This window comes from Pantherophis guttatus, chromosome 3 (genome assembly GCF_059756535.1).
Source record: "Pantherophis guttatus breed Tessera chromosome 3, ASM5975653v1, whole genome shotgun sequence".
Taxonomy (NCBI): Eukaryota; Metazoa; Chordata; class Lepidosauria; order Squamata; family Colubridae; genus Pantherophis; species Pantherophis guttatus.
This window is the reverse complement of record NC_142065.1, coordinates 72,021,446-72,038,406: the sequence shown is the minus strand read 5'-3', so window position 1 is coordinate 72,038,406 and position 16,961 is coordinate 72,021,446. Positions and strand designations below refer to the sequence as shown.

At 36.4% G+C, this 16,961-nt stretch overlaps 1 protein-coding gene across 2 annotated transcripts in view; it reads left to right on the top strand.

Annotated features, from left to right (window-relative positions):
• NEGR1 (neuronal growth regulator 1) overlaps positions 1-16,961 on the top strand; it is a 517,118-nt gene that overhangs the window by 230,848 nt on the left and 269,309 nt on the right. The window lies entirely within an intron of this gene.

Below are 16,961 nucleotides of genomic sequence, written 5' to 3'. Positions count from 1 at the left end.
ATCAGCAAGGCCAAATACAAATAATTGAATGCTAAACAGGAAAAGCAAAGCACAAACAATACAGCTAATATATAAAGCAGAAGACAGTGGCCTTGCTTTTTTTAGAACATTTACTTTCTCTGCTAACTGGGGAAAGAAAGCCTTGCAGCTGCCAGCAGGAACTCTTACTTCCCATTGTTTTCTCCCCTGAGACATTAAGGCAGCTTGAACAGCACTGGACTACACCTGGGTTCCAATTATAGAAGGAAAATGCTGATAGCCCTTGAGTGTCGGTGTGTAGGTGTGTGTTGGAGGAAGATTTGTGTCATGTAGGAGCACACAGAAGAAAAATTGGAGGCAGTGGAGCAGCAGGCTTGAACTTCTTACAGCAGACAAGATGTAAAGGGAAGTTAACAGCAGCCTCACTATGTCACTAGAGATGCTGACAGCCTACAGTCAGCCAACAGCTGATGAAGCACCTTCTGTCCCTACCTGCACCCCAGCAACATTGAGAAACTGCAAAACCAGTGCTTCAGAAGAAGTTTGGAATGCTGGCAACAACAAAAACTAACTAGCTAGTTTGAAGGTAGTTAAAGAGTTGCTGAAGATGTTGTTATGGATTCAGGCAAAAAAGGAACAGAGAATTGTCCTCTCTGCCATGGTGGCGCAGTGGTTAGAATGCAGTACTGCAGGGTATTTCTGCTGACTGCCGGCTGCTTGCAATTTGCCACCAGGCTGAAGGTTTACTCAGCCTTCCATCCTTCCGAGGTTTGGTAAAATGAGGACCCAGATAGTTAGGGGCATTATGCTGACTCTGTAAACTGCTTAGAGATGGCACTGTGTAAAGCACTGTGAAGAGGTATATAAATCTAAGTACTATTGCTATAGGACCATTTAGGAGTGTGGTGAAAAAATAGGTTCAGACATAAACAGTATAAATATAGTACAATATAGCATCAGTTTAACGACTATTGCATAGATTCAGGGATAAGTGTTAACCCATAACCACAGATCTGCAGTTATAGTGACCGCAACAGTTTTCCAAAATGTTCGGAACACCCCTATTTTTAGAAATGGACCATTCTGGTTGCGAATAGCTTTTATTTTCCCACCAATAAGAGTGTATGCATCAGGTATTTGGTGTTTTCTGTAGTGGCATTTGAATTTGACTTTCAGTCATTTTGACCACAGATCTTTGTTAATGTATTTTTTTTATAATGTCGCGGCCACGTTTTCCTCCAAAAAGAGTGCGATTTGGTGATCCAAACTTCGAAGCAACTGTTCTAAAATGGTATGGAGAAGCAGAGAGTGATCTGGGTGAAGTCAAATCGGATTGTGACAAAAATTTTGTAATGGACGATGAGGAACCCACCGCCACCACCATTTCTAACATCAGTGATGATGAAGCTCCCAATGAAATTGATGACCAAATACAATCTACATTGTGCAATAATTCAAATTCAAATGGTCTTCTGCACCTTTTGGAAGTAATATATCCAGAACCGCTAGTCACAATATTGTTGTGCAATTACCTGGACTATGGCCAACAGCTAGAAATCTCGGAAATTCACCTACTCCCCTAGAAATTTGGAAATTATTATTTTCTAAAGAAAGTATTAGCGCCATTATTCAGTGGACCAATGTAAAAATTAGAGAAGAAAGATTGAAGTTCAAGGATGGAGAAACAAAAAGTGACCTGTGCGATGTGGATTTGATAGAGATCAATACATTTTTTGGTTTACTGCTTTATAGATCAATTTTTAGATCCAACCATGAAAACATTGAATGTCTTTTTGCTACTGAGGTCATTATGACCTCATGTCTGTAATAGCGTAGCTGAAATAGTACGTCTGTGGTTAAGTGTTAAGTTGATTATGTGCCATCAAGTCATTATTGATTTTAGCAACCGCATGGATATTCTCCATGATCTGTCCTAACCTTGCCCTTCAGGCCTTCCAATAGTGCATTTCTTATACCATTGTAATTGAGCTAATCCACCTTGACAGTGGTCACCTTTTCATTTTTATATATTAAAAATGTTCTTCCAATTGAAATCAATTGATCATGTAGACATTTACTCAACTGTGTTGCCTTGTCAGGTGCAAATAATCAGATTCACATGTGAAGAGTTCTATTAGATGCTTTATTGCTCATGCATATTTCACAGGAATCTTCCTAAATGGATGGTTTGTACCTGGGCCAGACTAGATAAGGTTCAACAGCACCCAAGGGGAATTGGACTTTGCCTCCTTGTGGCTACATAAAGATTCCAGACTAATTCCCTGCTTGACATCCCCTTTGGCTCAGCCAGTATCTCTCTGATATACCACTCTGAATGTAGCCTTGTGAAATGTTTGATCTGAAAGCTATATTTATTTATTTTATTTATTTTATTAAATTTTTATACTTCATACTACCAAGGAACACCTCAGGTTTTTTTTCTATTTGTGACCTGTTGGGTCATCATTTCAGAGATATTTCCTTACCTAAACAGAGATACAGAATAACCATGGCATACAAAAAATCAGTGGGAGAAGTAGCTTCCAACTTCCTGTCAGCTTCTCCAGTAAGTTTCCTTGTGGGAAGCTGGCAGAGAACATCAGACATCTTCTTTCCTTCCCCCCACCCAACCCTTTCCTCTTTTTTTCCTTGCTTCTCTCCATTCTTTCCTCTTTTCCTCCCTTTTTTCTTCCTTCCCTCCTTCCCTCCCTCCCTCAATAAGCAATAAATTAATGAATAGCAATAGCACTTAGACTTATATACTGCTTCATAGTGCTTTACAGCCCTCTCTAAGTGGTTTACAGAGTCAGCATATTGCTCCCAACAATCTGGGTCCTCATTTTACTGACCTCGGAAGGATGGAAGGATGAGTCAACCTTGAGCCTGGTGAGATTTGATCTGCCAAACTGCTGGCAGCCAGTGATCAGCAGAAGTAGACTGCAGTACTGCACTTTAACTACTGCACCACCGCAGCTCTGAATATGTATTAATAAAGGGAAAAAATGAGAACATAATTCCATTATTATGGTCACCTAGTTGAAATTCTCATGAATGTACCTCTAAAGTTTAAGTAACTAAGATTCATATCATATGAGTTTGTCACAAAATCCATCTGGAAAGCTATTTTTGCTGGGTAGGCTTTTGACACAGTTGAATTTTTTTCCCCACAATGTAAGCATAGTAGTATAGAAACCCGTCTATATAATCATTCACTATTAGAATCAGAGGTGGGTTTCAACAGGTTCTGACCAATTCTGGAGAACCGGTAGCAGAAATTTTGAGTAGTTCAGAGAACCGGTAGTAAAAATTCTGACTGGCCCTGCCCCCATCTGCTCTCTGTCTCCCGAGCCCCAGCTGATCGGGAGGAAATGGGGATTTTGCAGTAACCTTCCCCTGGTTTGGGGAGAGAATGGAGAGTTTACAGTATCCTTCCCCTGGATTGGGGAGGGAATGGAGATTTTGCAGTATTCTTCCCCTGGATTGGGGAGGGAATGGAAATTTTGCAGTATCCTTCCCCTGGATTGGGGAAGGAATGGAGATTTTACAGTATCGTTCCCCTGCCACGCCCACCAAGCCACACCCACAAGCCATGCCACGCCCATCAAGCCACACCCACAGAACTGGTAGTAAAAAAATTTGAAACCCAGCACTGATTAGGAACCATAACTAATGGAATTCAGAATTTAAAAACATAACAGTATAGAGTAAATTAAATCAAGCTATCTCCCCGGTAAAGGAGATACACAGATGTAACTATCTTAAAATGTATTGAATCTTCTTTTATTACTTGTAAAACAAACCAAAAAATTGGATTATTCCACCATTTTAATGACCATCATTTGTATTAAATAGTTTTGAAGTGAAGCCATAAGAATTGATCGAATGAATAAAGTGATGTTGTTGTTTTTTAAAAAAACAATATTTCATTTTCAATTTGTACATTTCCTACTGCAAGTTTATAGTTTGAGCCAATGGCACCCTGGTAGGATCTTCTTTTTTTTCCCCCAGTTTCAGGGACTTCTGTGCCAGGTACTTTATAATTTGATCACATTTCATGGCATTAAATATAACATCAACATTGCATGCATTAATATTGTGTCAGCGCTGAGCAAGCCCATATGTGCAATCCTATAATAGCAATAGTTCAAAAGCTATTATTCATGAAGGTTGCTATGTAACAGGCAGGTTTGGTGTCTGATTAGTATTTTTGTTACTAAGCTGTATCTACAGTGTCTGCAGCAGGTTGGTTATTTATGTATATGCCTGCCATCTCTAATATGAAAAGCTTTGTAATGCTTCAGTAATAAAATGCTTTCATAACCATATCTTCGGTAATCACTGCAGTTCCTAAGCTGCTATTTCGCACTCATTAGCTGAAACTGCCATTCACCTATAATTTATGAGAAGCATACAATTATGTGTTATCACTATTTCAAGTGATTATTACACTGTATGTTTTTGAGATAATGGCATGCAACACTCCATGATGAATTATACCTCTGTGGGTTGCTTGCTTCTGTCATTAGCTCTGTTATTTTCTTAAAACCATCATGGGGAGAATTATGTTGCAGGGTTAGTACCTTTCTGAAGTAAGAGTCTAAGGTCAGTGTTGATCAAACAGAGGACAGGATGTGGCATTTAATATGTATATCCACACATAAATTTCAATAGCCGTCTGCTTGTTGCAGGCTTACACAGTTTACCTAGTTTAAGGTCTGTGCAGAACAATTGTTTCGTGGGTAAGATAGATAGATACAGATACATACGTACACGTTTTATATGTAGCCTTCTATGAATTATAATTATACCAGGGGCGGAATTGCATTTATATTAAAATGATGCTCTTTATGCATCATTAAAATCCCTACGTTCAGAAAATAGATATTGAACTTGGTAAAAGGAAAAGAGTAAAACCATCAATGGTTTTTAAATGAGGGTCTTCTAGACAGGAACGATGAAGAAGCAAAAGGTTTTTCATTTGGATAGGGGTACAAAATAAGGTTCAATGTTTTGTTGCAGGGAATATAAAAACACAGAGTCCTTAAACTTCATTTCATGCAGCCATCAGACTAATTTAAAAGCGTCTCCAAAAGCAATCTATTTTAAACCTCTGGCAGGAGTACTCTGCTCCTTTTACGGGAGAAAGTGAATAAATGCCTCATTCACAGCCGTTTTTGGCTTTGGCACCATTCCCTGCTTTCTTTAGTCCCCACAGATAGCTGCTAAAGGGCTATGATGCTCACTTTAAAAAGGTTGCCCAAGCCTCCTTTACACATTTCATAGAGGAGAAATTTGAGGGTTTCACAAGGCAATTGAAAAACTCAAGTATTTATTAATATATTTACATATTTATAATTTAACACACTCTCCAGAGGATTCTGGCTAGTGTACCACTACAAAAAAAAAAAGAAGAAGAAAGAAAGAAAAAATAAACAATACAAATAAACAATACAAATCTTTAGTACTATTGTAATAGTTGTCCTCCCTCAAAGAACTCTAGCCAATAGCAGGAAGAATTAAGGAGGAACAATTGAAGTTTGTATCTATTTTTCACATTGCTGCAGAATGCTAATGGAAGCATTTTATGGGTCACATGAAAGCTCAGAGTTTTATGGGGCAGAATGTATTATTTGTCATAATATTGCATCATCTCCACTTTCTATTAATTTAGACATAAAATGAACTGAAGCATGTAGTCTATGCTGGCTATAAGAAGAGTTATTTAAATTATTTTAAAGATATGGTAAAAAATAAATGGTTCTGAATTAATAAGTGTGGGATTTGTTTAGGCCACTAAATAGTCTGATTTAATTTAATATCTCTTTAATTTAATTTTCCCATTCGGAATAATCATAGTATAAACATTTCATTATGTCTTGGGTCTAACTCTTATAAATTTCCATTCCTAATTCCTAATTTTAAAAAAATCCTTAATGAATTGTTCACCAAATTAGTTCAGTTGATTTTATGGGCACTGATGGTTTTAAAAAGAGGAGGAGGAGGAGGAGGAGGAGGAGGAGGAGGAGGAGGAGGAGGAGGAGGAGGAGGAGGAGGAGGAGGAGGAGGAGGAGAAGAAGAAGAAGAAGAAGAAGAAGAAGAAGAAGAAGAAGAAGAAGAAGAAGAAGAAGAAGAAGAAGAAGAAGAAGAAGAAGAAGAAGAAGAAGAAGAAGAAGAAGAAGAAGAAGAAGAAAAGAAACAACATTGCCTGTATAGGAACCTCTAAGCAGGCAATTATGACTTTCAACTTTGTGGAAAATAAATAAACCTTTAGGCATTGTAGATCAGTCATTTGAAGCAATATTTGCCCAATTTTTTTGGTATTTCTTTTGCTTTGCATAGCTCCATGCCATCCTGCTGCTTTTCCATAATTGAAGATTTTAGACAAGGTTTTAAACGAGGTTCTGGGTAATGAAGAAAATTCTGAGCTTGAAAAATGAAAGCATGGTGGAAGTCAATATAGTTGCCACAAGCCTTACAAATACTTAACTGATATTCATTTTAATTAAGAATGTTAATTTATTTTAATTAAGTCTTTGCTAATCTCACCAGGCTCAAGGTTGACTCATTCCATCCTTTCAAAGGTAGGTAAAATCAGGACCCAGATTGTGGGGGCAATAAACATTATGGAAAAATCCAGGCTTTTTTGTAATGGTCAACATGGAGGAAATAATTCCACATTAATTTGATAGTTATTTCCATCTAGGGTTGATTTTAGGACATGGTGATTTGAATGCTTGTCAAAAACTATATTTTGATTTTTTAAAAAAAACAAAATCAATGGAATAATTTTGGTATCTCTAATGTTTCAGCTTTGCTATCATCATGGACAAATGGTGCAGCATGCTAAACTTTCATAAAAGGAAATGAATCTTTTCATATTTTTCAAGAAAGTACTATGACTATTACCGTTGGAAGCATACTTTTGGACATATAGAACAGAAACTCTTTACTGGATTGTCCAGCAAATGACTTCTTTTAGTGATTGTTATGAATAATAAACTTAATAAACTATAAAACGAACACTCAATCTAATCAAGCACATAAGTTCCTCTGATTGCATAGTTGCATGAAAAAGCAATAGCATGATAGGGCATATTAACACAATGAGAATAGAATAGAATAGAATAGAATAGAATAGAATAGAATAGAATAGAATAGAATAGAATAGAATAGAATAGAATAGAATAGAATAGAATAGAATTCTTTCTTGGCCAAGTGTGATTGGACACACAAGGAATTTGTCTTGGTGCATACGCACTTAGTGTACATAAAAGAAAAGATATATTCATCAAGAATCATAAGGTACAACACTTAATGATAGTCATAGGGAACAAATAAGCAATCAAATCATATTAGGAAACAGTCAATATAAATCGTAAGGATACCAGCAACAATGTTACAGTCATACAGTCATAAGTGGGAGGAGATGGGTGATAGGAATGCAGACTTAGTGAATAGTTTGACAGTGTTGAAGAATTATTTGTTTAGCAGAGTGATGGCATTTGGGGAAAAAACTGTTCTTGTGTCTATTGTTCTGGTGTGCAGTGCTCTATAGCGTTGTTTGGAGGGTAGGAGTTGAAACAGTTTATGTCCAGGATGCGAGGGGTCTGTAAATATTTTCACAGCCCGGTTTTTGACTTGTGCTGTATACAGGTCCTCAATGGAAGGCAGGTTAGTAGCAATTGTTTTTTCTGCAGTTCTAATTATCCGTTGAAATCTGTGTTTGTCTTGTTGGGTTGCAGAACCAAACCAGACAGTTATAGAGGTGCAGATGATTATATGCAAAGATGAACAGCAGAAGGGAAGATCAAAGTATGACTAATGACTGAATGACAAAATAGATGGAAACCAGCAGAGGAAAGTCAAACATTTTAGGTTATAAAATAGAAGATTAAGAGCAATGTAAACTGGAATAAGTGTGGAGGAAAACATGTGTGTATGTGTATGATTTTTGCCATCTACTTCACTTTTCCACACTGAAAAATCTTTCTGAAATCAAGGAGCTACAGAACAACTTTTAGTAAAAGATTAAAATAAGTTCTTAGTCCTCTTTATTTGGAAAAATTGTGTTGATTAGTGATTATGTTTCTCTACGTATTGTGCTGGAACTGAAAATTTTACCATATGGACAACTATATTCAAGCTGTGATTCAATAAACCTCTGCAATTGTTGTTCTGTATACTGTTAGCTTCTGAGGTGATTATGCCTACCAGGTGCAATGATCCAGAGGGGCAATAAATTCCCTATATTTTTCCTCCTAGCTTCCCTTTCTGCCATGGATGCATCATTGCTATATATAGTTATATCCCTAGCTTGAGCCACGCTGTGGCCCTACAACTATTGTTTCTTTAGTAATTGAATCAGAAGTTCCACTTCAATTTTTGTTCCACTAAACAAAGATCCTGAATAGAAATCTAGTCTTGAATGAGTGGAAGACTCAAATCTTCTTGACTTAAGTCAGGCGTTGGATACTGAATTATGCAAGGGAGAGTGAAAATAAAAGGTAAATTACATTAAACAGCATTTTTCACGATTCTTCTGAAAAATAACTAGATTTCTAATCCACGTGTTACTCTGTGTGTGTGTGTGTGTGTGTGTGTGTGTGTGTGTACTTGAGATAATGACATTAGCCCTTTTAATATGAACCGGATTTCTGTTGTAAAGAATAGTCTTGCTATCACAGCAGGAATCTTTCCATCTAAAGAGATTATAGGCCTGGTCCTGAATATTTCAGCTGAATGAAAACACTCCAGCTATGTCAATGGAAAGCTTGTTTCTAAATAAGGATTAAATCCCTAAGTAGGGTTGCCAACTTTCTCTTTGTGCCAAGCTTCAGTGTTGTTAAGAAATAGAGCAGGTGAATCTTGTTTTGGCATTAAGAGATTGCACTAAATAAATAAATGTGTATGTAATTTGTTTAAAAAAGAGCGAACTCAGTTTTTAAAATGTTATCAGCCTTTCTATTTCTATTCACTATAACTCGTGAAGTTGGCAGATTATTTGAGAAACATGCAGTCTGGGAGTATCCATGTACCCCTTGAAAATTATCCCCTCAAGAATGGGCGGAACCAACATTTTAGCCTTTTCTGCATTAATAAGAGATTTAAGGAACAAAATAGGAATCTAAAGCTTTGTAGTTTCATAAGGCATCCACATTTGAAAATTTCTCCCAAATGGATCTTGGCCCACATTTCTCCCATATGGGCTGACAGTATTGTGACCTGTTCAACACATCAGAGTGAGTACCAGGGTGTGAAAAATTACCCTAGAAAATATGTACAAAAAGAGTTTGCAGGTCTGTCTATCTGAATATTTATAGTTGCTAATTGTTAACAATATTAATTAATGCAAGTTCCTTAGCTGATTCCCCACTGTGCTTTGGGAGTCACTGGTTTTTTGTCAGCATTTAACTAATGTTCATCAAGGGGAAATAGTGTTGCTTTTTGCCTTACAGTGCTTCAGCTATCTACCATCAGCAGTCACTTTGGAAACCTTTAAATCAGAGATAAGCAAATTTGGACCGCATACGGTCTCCATCTTGCCCCAAAGCAGATCCACAAAGGTTTAAGACAGTTATTTCACAGTTTAACAACTCCCCACCCCACCCATCCCTGCCAATATTTCTCAGTTGGAAGCTTGCCCTCCTTCCTTCCTTCCTTCCTTCCTTCCTTCCTTCCTTCCTTCCTTCCTTCCTTCCTTCTTTGTAACTGCCTACCTCAATCAATGATTCTGGGTGATTTACAATCCCTGACAGTTTAAGGGATAAACAAACATGAGCTGAAAATCTTGGCCTTGTCAATCTCATCTCTTGAACTGCACTTGTTTGTTAAACGAAGAAAATGTATAGCTTATTTGTATAGCTCTATTAAATGGTAACCAGCAATGCTTTGCATCCCAACTCAGAAGTAACCACTCAAATCTGTGAGACTTGCCTTGAATAAATATGGCTAGCTTTGGGCTGTTGGAATAGCAGCGTGAACTGTGCAGTTTTGCAAACATAATCAATATTTAGATACTGTGAGAAGACAGGTGTTTCCCCAAATTAAATTTACCCAGGTTTTCCATAATTGGTATTCACTGTTATTGTTCTAGCTACACCTCAGTTAAGATTTTCAGTTTATTTGTCATGCATGTTCGGCTTTAATGGTTGCTGTCCTCAATGCAAAGTATTCTGTTGAGTTCAAAATTCAATTTCATGGTTAATTCAATTCAAGCGGCTTCCATTCTTCTCTCTATTAGAAACTTGCTGGGTTGGGAGACGTGACACTATGTATTATAGGAGTGCTATCTTTCTGTGCTGCCAAGGAAAGGGATGAATATACTTTCCATTTAGTAATATATATTTCCCAAAAAGCATTAAACAGAATGAAATATGACTATTATTCCCTCCCCTGCCCTTCAAATGTACATTCTGATTGCATTACATAATTTGTAACAAATAAATTATTCCATGGAATAGGGTGTATGATTAAAGGGGGATGGTAAAAGATGAATATAAGGAGTATGTCTAGATTTAGAATGAAGAAGGCAAAAAAATTCTAATTCTCAAGATGGAAAGATTCTGTATTTGGGTTTCTATCTGAGGGAAGTTTGTTCTGGCCATTCTAAGATGTTTTGGCTTTAAATTCCCAACAACACAAATTATTTCAGGACCGTCTCTCTTCTAATATCAATTCACTGATATACAGAAGACATATATGGTATAATTACAGGTTTTTTTTCTTCTTCTTCAGGCTTCAACCCTTCAAGAAACAACTGTCTCCTAAACCAAACTACAACTCTTATTCTGAGTTTGAGAGAACCCATTTTAGGCAACGCCTATTGTATTATTATTATTTAAGATTTAATCTTCAATTCAATTCACAGTCTGGAAGTGGTAAAAACGTAATAGTTCAAGTTCTAACCAAGAACCTAGGAGCTGTTAAGGTAACATCTGAGTATATAGGCAGTTCCGAATAAGGTGTTTTTTTTCAAAGTCAGAATATTCAGATTTAATAACTTCAAAATTTCCATGAATCTAGTCAACCCTTTGGGTATTGCTCCAAGGGCTCCTATTACTATTGCTACAACTATTGATTTCTTCCTCCACAATCACTCAACTTCAATTTGCAGATCGCCATATTTCATTATTTTTGTAGCTGTTTCTCTTCAATTCGTGCATTACCTGGTATTGCAATATCAATGAACCAGATTTTTTCTTTTCTATAATAGTGATGTCAGGCATGTTGTGGGCCAGATGTCTGTCTGTTTGGATTCGAAAGTTCCAGAAGATCTTGACCTGTTCATTTTAAAGAACTTTGTCAACTTGGTGTTTCCGGTAATTTTTGCTGTATTAGAACTTCTGCCAAAACTTCCAATGTATAATTTTGGCAACTCAATCATGATGTAGATAATTAATTAATCTGTGAAATTTTGCTGCATAAGATGATACACTTTTTCATCTTTCTCTTTGCATAAATGACATTTGCTGCTGTTACTGTCATTTTTGAATTTTTGCTTTCATAGAATTAGCCTGAAAGGCTTGTTCTTGAGCAACCAAAATGAGGCCTTCAGTTTCTTTCTTCAACACCCCTGATATCAACCATGTTAGCTTTGTATCTGCCTTTCCTTCAATGTCCTTCAGGTAGTGACTGTCCATAGGCTTCTTTTTATAAATTTTACCTTAAAAATAAAAGAAGTGACTCCCATTTCTTTGATATACCAGTTTCCCCCACATCCTTCACTGACTTTATCAAGATTAATTGGCTTGTTCTATAACTGTGGCAGTATGTGTATAAACTGGCAGTTCAAGTATGACATCCAACCCTTTTAATTGAAAAAGAATCAAGTCTTTGGAGATGCAGATTGGAGCCTTCACCCTCTTGTCTCTTCTGACACTTCCAGACATTCTTGCAATGAACTCTTTTTTTCTTGCTTGCTTGTTTTAGCACAGTGAAGAAAGTCAGAGGTTCCAATATCTTTTATTCCTGGACCACAAATCAAATCTGGACCATAGGAGAGATGTCATATGCAACAAAACAAGCATATGCGTGCTATGTTTGACCTTGGGGGGCTGAGGTGGGCGTGGCCATGGTAGGCATGGCCAGCTCAATGTCACTTATATCGGGGGCACCTGTGGTGGCCCAAGCGCTCTGCCAGAGAAAACGGGCTCCGGAGCTCTGATTTTGGCTGCGACAGCCTCCTGCAACCCTCTGCCAGTGAAAATGGAGCTTGGGAGGGCTGCCTCTGGCCCTCGTGAGCTCCATTTTCAGCTGCAATGGCCTCCTGCAACCCTCTGCCAGCAAAAACAGAACTTGGGAGGGCCATATACTCCTTTTTCACTGGCAGAGGCACCGCAGTCCAGTCTTTCACTGTTTCCAGGGCGTTACTGCAGGCCAGATCTAAGCACCCCATGTGCTGGATCCAGCCCCTGGGCCTTGAGTTTGACACCCCTGCTATAGATATACATCAGCAATAAAATATATAATAAAATGTTTGATATTGATTATGAAATCAAAATATTGAAAGTCTACAGAAAAGAGGTTTTCATCCCAAGGACTTTGCATACCTAATTTTACTTGCAAGGGCCATACTTAAAAAGCATGTGGGACCAGTCCTTCTTTGGGAAGAGTTTGAATTAATAAAGGAGAATGTTTGTAGCTCAGGATTCAAATGAGGGGGGGAGGGCTTGGTACTCTTTAAACTTGAAATTTTCTTGCAGACATTTTATTACCCCAACTAGGTAACCATTATCAGGGCTGTTTGCAAGAAAACAACCAAGCTCAGGAAGCACTAAGGGCCCCTCAGAATTTAAATTGACTGGGAAGATGAAAAACCATATGAAGTAGTGGATTGCTTGAGACATTTCTTGAGTGTGGGACAATTTCCTAGTATGGGAAAAGAAAAACCAAAAAAAAAAATCACGTGCTGATTTGAGGGAAATATTATTAGGGCAATTTTATACAGGTAGTCCTGAACTTACAATCATTCATTTAATGTCCGGTCGAATTTACAAGGGCACTGATAAAAATGACTTATGACAGTTTGTCATACTTAAGACTGTTGAAGCATCCCCATGGTTATGTGATCAAAATTTGGATCAAAACACATGCAACTGGCATGTATTTGTGATGGTTGCAGTGTCCCAGGGTCATATAATCACCTTTTGCAACCTTCTGGAAAGCAAAGTCAATGGGCAAGCCAGATTCACTTAATAACAGTGTTAATAACTTAATACTTACAGTGGGTCATTTAACAACTGTGGCAAGAAGGGTCGTAAAATGGAGTAAAACTTACTTAACATCTGTCTTGCTTAGTAACAGAAATTTTGGTCATTCACTGAAGTCTACCTGTACTTTTGTGTCTCTTTCCTCCATCTCTACCACCCAGTCACCCAAATTTCTCTTATTATCTAGCAATCCACCTAAAATTTATTACATGCATAGTGCCAATTCTTTCTATCCATCTATGAAACATTTCAATTAATCAGGCATCTATTCAATTCATGTACCAGCATTCATGTACCTACATTCATTCCTGGTACTTTCCTATTGCTAACTTTTATTATAATATTTGCAGTTGGAGAGGTTCAGAGAAAGAGAGAGAGAGAGAGAGATCAAGTTATCTCCTCTAAAATTCAACATGCCAAGTACACCAATTGCATTATAAATAATGAATACATACAATAGTAATAAGGAAAGCAATGAAATGCTCATTACAATATCAAAGATTGAGTCATACGCTCAGGTAGAACGTATTTTAAATCACAATCGTGATATTTCTGAAACCATTAGAAATCTTAATGAGGCTGGTAAAAAAAATAAAATAAAAATTAAATTAGAGACTGTAACATTATTTCTAATTCTTCCAAAGCATGATTCTTCATTCATTTGCTTCAGCATTTTATAGTCAGGTCCAGCAATTACATTCCAAACATTATGCACAGAGATAGTGGTTTGTGTTATTCTCGTTTTCTTTCATTCAGATTAAACTCCTGAACATTCCTTTTTATTTGCCTTAGAAAGTCCAATATGATTTTTAAAAAATAAATAAATACACACAATGGTTCGTATTCTGATTCATCATTTGTCCTATGATGCATACGTCTGAAAAGTTTGACTTTTGATTATTCGATTCTGAAAAACTTCATGGAAGGTTCTCATTTCCATTAAATACATAACAACACCGAGAGACTTCAATTTTATAAACATATTGATAATCCTGGATCTTTACATTTATTATGAGTGCATCATATAGTAATACTTTCCATTGACAGCATTTAACTATTATTTTGTTGATTTTTCCAGAATATATGAGATCACAAAAGAATTTGGGTGAGTGTGGGCTTGGGATAAAGTTTTAAAAACTGAAGCCAATAGCAATTGCCTGGTAGTTATTAACAATTAGGATTTGCAATTTAGTGACTTACTTCTGGAGTTATGCATTCTTTTTTCCTAGTTTGCTTTAAAAAAAACAACACCAAGTTGACTACAGTGCAACCCCTTAGCCAAAACCCGTGATATTGAGTGTTTTGGATATGATCAACATTTTCAAAATTCTGTTATTTTTTGTCCTCTAGGCATAATCTACTGCTCTGTGGTGGTCTCAAAGCTTCTGTTGCTTTTTATTCCTTTAATTTTATATTTCAGTGTCACATGGCAGAAAATCGGGGGGAGGGGGGATTGGTACCATCTGGATTGGCTGGGATCACCAGGAAAAATGTTTGACTGTACAATACAGAAATGCTTGCAGGTTTTTCTATTTTCACTGAAGCTGCCACAAATGGTTTAAAAGCAAGGTAGTTACTTATATTGCAAAGAGCTTCTGGTATCTGGTATGAACATCTGGATTGCTGTTGTTGTTTTCACTAGATGCCAATGGAAGTATGAGCATACTAAATGCTTTAGGAATTGAAAGTTTTTCAATATTGTTTCATATTATTTGAGCACCTTAAAATGAATCTTGTTTAGAAATACAGAATTATTGATTAAATATTGCTACCAATATAGAAAGATTAGAAAGATTTGCTATCATAGTCTGATCTATAAAGATATATATTGGAAGAAGTTATAGGAATATTAAGACTGCAGTCTTTAATTAGTTTAATCAATAGGTGAAGGATCATATATACCTTTTTTGTCAATGGGTCCTATGACATCCTAAATTATATTCTTATTTTTTTTTCTAATAGGTTATTTTCAATATAATATAATCCCATGTGTGGTTCTAGAAAGGCAAGTGGTATATTTGACTTCAGCAGTTCAGAGTATCTGTTAAATTTATCTTAAAAGGTTATGTTCCATGTATAAGTTATGTAGAATGGATAAGGAATAAGAGGTTTGGTCTAGGTTTGAGAGATCTAGTAGCATTAGGAAATTAAGAGTTAACTAATCTAGATGGTAAAGAATCAGAAAAGGTCAGCATAAAATTATAGTAGAAAAGTAGAATTTATGTTCACAGGGTAAGAAACTGAGAAACAGCAAGAATGATTTTGTCACAGATTAACTAATATGAAATGCTAATTGTGGAAACACAGGAAACAGCTTTCTACCAACTCATCTGATTGATCATTTAATATAGTTAGGGATGTTGAGGAGTCAGTATTTGCAAATATAATACAATATAATGTAAATGGCACTTCGTGCCATTTACTATACTATATACAGTAGATATGATATAGATGTAATAATTTTTATTACAGATTTTAAACAGAAAATAAAATCTATCAAGAAGTATACTGTATATAAAGTAAAAAAAAGAGAAAAAGAGAAAAAAAAGAGCAAAACTGCAAAAAGAAAAAAAATAGAAAGCAAGAAATAGAAATTGTCTCCAATTTTACGGCAAATACAATTTCAAATGCAAACTTACCACTTACTTTTACAAATTTATTCTATAAATTTTATCAATTTCTGCTTCAGGATCTCCTCTTCACAATCTAAGAAAGGAGTGTCAAACTTGGTTTCATTAAGGGTTGTGTTTGACCTTGGGGGCCAGAGTGGCATGGCCAGCTTGACATCACTTGCCAGGGTCCCGAACTCCGTTTTCAGCCGTGACAGCCTCCTGCAACCCTCTGTCAGTGAAAACGGTGCTCAGGGGAGCTGTGCAGGGCCACTTCGAGCTCCATTTTTGTTAGCAGAGGCACTGCAGGCTGGTCCTGCTGTTTCCAGGGCAGCCCCGCACGCGAGATCTGAGCAACCCATGGGCCAAATCTGTCCCGCAGGCCTTGAGTTGGACACCCCTGATCTAAGAAGTTTGGTAATGCTTTAATAATCCTTTCTATAATATATTCCTTTGAGCTTTCCAGAATTTCTTTAAATTTTCTCAAGCAGAATTCTTTCTCACTTAATTAAAATTGAGCTAAGTTATCAAAATTGTTTCTAGCTTTCCATCCATACTATCTAAAATTTCCACTTTAAAATCAATCTTTTACCTCTCCAGACATAAGTTTTATAGAACTTTCCACTTTTCTAGCTTCTTTTTCCACTTTTTGACTCATCTTTATAAATTTTTATCCATTCATTTGTCAAAAGCTGTCAACTTATTGTCCTAAAATTCTAACTTACCACATATTTTCTGAAGCAAATCTTGCAGGTTGCTCTAACAGTCCTCTCCTCCCTTCCATTTTGTGTCTTTTCTTATTGTTATTCTATTTTAATATTATAATCCAAAGGTAAAAGTAATTCAGGAAGAGGCACAACACACACACACACATTTTTTTGCTTTTCTCTTTTATTTTTCTATGCCTTTAACACTTTTGTCTCTGATGACACATTCTGTAGTTTCAAGCATCACATTCCACATCTCCATAGCAACAAAGTATGAAAACCTGCCTCATATTACCTTATCTTTTGTTTTGTAAAATCCTCCAATTACTTGTACATTTTAGATGTAAACAGAAAGCATTACTATAAAGATCCGATCTGTTTTTCTAATTTAATTCAAGTTTATGCAAAAGCATATGCATAAAAAATAAAAATAGTAAAAATAAAAAAAAACTGTTTCT